Here is a 3,330-nt window from a genome sequence, read left to right as displayed (position 1 = left end):
ATAGATAGATAGATAGATAGATAGATAGATAGATAGATAGATAGATAGATAGATAGACAGACAGACAGACAGACTGACAGACAGACAGACTGACAGACAGCTAGACAGACAGACAGACAGACAGACAGACAGACAGACAGACAGACAGACAGACAGGTAGATAGATAGAATAAAAGAGAGGGAAGGAGAAAGATAATATTTTAAAATGTATTATGTTATATATATTATTATATATACAGTATATATTTTGCAATATATTAAAGTTATAGTAAGGTAAAATATATTATATATGATATATGTAACTTATATCATGTATGTTCTAATATTTCATGTAATATATAGTACGTAATGTATAATATTATATACTCTTTATTTTATAGATATTACATATAGCATATATTTATTTTTCTATATACTTATGTATTATATCATAAGAAATATGTATATAACATATATGTGTATATACACATATATTTTATAGAATATGTATGCATATATACGTATATGCACTCATACGTAAGGACACTACAAACACACACACACACACACACACACACACACATGCACACACACCATAAACAAACTCACATAACGTTTCACGTGTGTGTATGTGTGCGTGCGTGCGTGTGTGTGTGTGCGTGTGAGTGTGTGTGTGTGTGTGTATCTGAAGGTACGCGCGCGTATCTGTTATGTATGCCCGCGCTCGCTAAAATCCAGGGTTATGAACAATTATATGCAATCTGTTAGGTGATGCAAAATAGTACAGCTATAAAATAAATAACAGCTACTTCTACTAATATAACCTCTATAGCGTTGCGAACAAGAAGTCGTTGCAAGGAAATTGTATTGAATTGTATATTAAGTGTAGTGACATGACAACAGTCTTTATATGTTTATACATGCTAAATCCTAAATTACAGGCAGGGGTGGATCTAATTAATAATAAATTGTAACATTTGTTATAACTGTAAATGTTATGTTGAATATTGTAACACTATAATACTACACTTGCCTAGCTTTGCGCTACTGCTTCCCTTTGAACTTTTTTAAACGGAAGTATAGGTGCAACTAGTGGGAAAGAGATGCACTCTGGTAAATGCAGTTACACTAAATTTTTCGTAGATACACTCATTCATAACAGGACATATAGTCGTTAAAATTAGTTATGTCCTGAGGGAGGGTACGCAATCTGTTTAGTTAAGTACGAGATTTCTTCTCCCTTTTTATTATAAATATAAATTTCTTATGACTTTGAACAAGGACAGCATTTTTGTAAAGGATGGCGCTAATCGATCCATTCTATTACTGATACCTATTTGAACTGCTGCTCGAAGGAAGGGGGTTCGAATCTAAACATAGATGAGGTAGGTTATATGTTGTCATGCCCAGAGTTGACTGCACTATAATTTCAAATAAATCGTAACTGTTTATATTATTTTAAGAAAATATACCCTTGGGGTGGGGGACAAATTATATATCTACGATCGACAGTGCTAATGAGCTGCGAACGTGTGTGTGTTGTAGTGGCAAACGACAGAGGGGATTAATAATTATGAAGTTGTACTGTTCGGTTTTCGTGTCGAATAAATAATGACCGTGGCAAACATGAATTTGTAGAGATGGTTAGAGTGTATGAATGAATGGATGTGAACTCACACGATCTGATTTTGATGAAGAACCGAAAACCAGAGATATGGGGTTAAAAAATTATGCTATATGGCTTGGGAACATAGAAAAAGTAAATAAGCAAAAACTGTATTTTTCTGTTAGACTGTCACCCATCAACATTGTGGCACTGGAATTATCAGTTGTATAGAATAACGTATTTGTAAAGTGCATTCGATCAAGTCAAATCTGTAGCAGTAGAGAAGATGCAAATCTAAAAACGGCCCGATTAAAAGGAGACGGCAAGCAAGTCGCCATTGTGAGTACGAAACGCTATCTTAGATCTATAACCACTTCTGTTACTCAACATAGTACTATAGAGAGTAAGAAGCAAAAATCGCGATATGCTAGTGTGTTGTGGGAGAAATATAACATATCGATGAAGAACATTTTGCCAGAGAATTTGGTAGAATCACCACAAATATCATCGAATTCTAGAGATACCATGCTACTATTACTACTATATTTTACTACAGCAGAATGCATCGAGAAAGGAAGCCGATAACAACAGCAACAACATGAACGTTAAGAATTCTTCGAAGAAAATGATAACAAAGGCAATAATGATGCTAAATTAATTCGCTATATCTAAGATTCCTTGGATTTTCGGAGCTACTTAATGCATTCATTAAGTCTAACACGCGCACACACACACACATACTCACACACACACATACACACATGCAAATATATTTATATATGGGTATTTAGACACACGTCACGTCTTTGTATAGACGCATGCATACACACACAAACACCCGTATTTATACATGTGCAATAAGTAATACTTGTACACATACATCATCTATCAAACTGACCTGGAATTATACATATATATATATATATATATATATATATATATATATATATATATATATATATATATATATATGCTTGTGTGTATATATATTTCTATATGCATGCAAACATACATGTGTGTATTTGAGTGTGTGCGCGTGCGCGCGTGTGTGGATGAACAGATATATAAAATAAGTAAACAGAATATACAAACGTGCTATTAAAAATTAAAAGCAATAAACAAACGAAAGACTAATTGGAAAAGAAACATCACCAAATACAGAGAAAATTGACGTAAAGAATCTTTTGCTTACCGATAGTCTGTCCCTCCCTTACTGTCAAGCTATGTAATCAACCCTAGAACCGATCATTTTACTATATAACCATCTCGTCTTATTCTTGACATAGAAGAATTTTTCACGTTTTCTGAAATACTATATACAACAAAGCAAGAGGAGCACCAACCACGACTTTCCTCCTCCTCCTCCTCCTCCGCCTCATACTCCTCCTCATCCTCCAGCTCTTTTCCTTCTTCCTCTCTTTCCTTCGTTTCCATACACCTTAGTCGCCGCCGCCACCACCATTACCACCGACACTGACACCTCCACCAGTTCCTCTTCCTTCACTTCAAACTACTGTTACTATCACCGCTCTTTCTCTCTATCTCTTTCTCTCTCTCTCTGTCTCTGTCACTGTCTCTCTCTTTCTCTCTCTCTCTCTCTCTCTCTCTGCTTGAATACACATTCATATGTGTTGAGGTGTGTGAGCGTTTGTATCTGTTGTAGAAGTGTATATCTATGTGCAAACGCACGAACATGCACACACACACATACATACATACACACACACACACACACACACACACAC

At 35.2% G+C, this 3,330-nt stretch overlaps 1 protein-coding gene across 1 annotated transcript in view; it reads right to left on the bottom strand.

Moving 5' to 3' along the window:
- Positions 1-3,217, bottom strand: part of LOC106878501 (polycomb complex protein BMI-1) — a 195,947-nt gene extending 192,730 nt beyond the window's left edge. Inside the window, exon 1 of the mRNA XM_052969864.1 lies at positions 2,778-3,217. The gene's annotated coding sequence lies outside the window, so the exon portion shown is untranslated. The remainder of the gene's footprint in view (positions 1-2,777) is intronic.
- Between the last annotated feature and the right edge of the window lie 113 nt (positions 3,218-3,330).

The sequence above is a fragment of the Octopus bimaculoides genome, chromosome 8, assembly GCF_001194135.2.
Source record: "Octopus bimaculoides isolate UCB-OBI-ISO-001 chromosome 8, ASM119413v2, whole genome shotgun sequence".
Classification (NCBI taxonomy): Eukaryota; Metazoa; Mollusca; class Cephalopoda; order Octopoda; family Octopodidae; genus Octopus; species Octopus bimaculoides.
The sequence above is the reverse complement of the archived record's forward strand: the minus strand, read 5'-3'. Positions and strand labels throughout refer to the sequence as shown.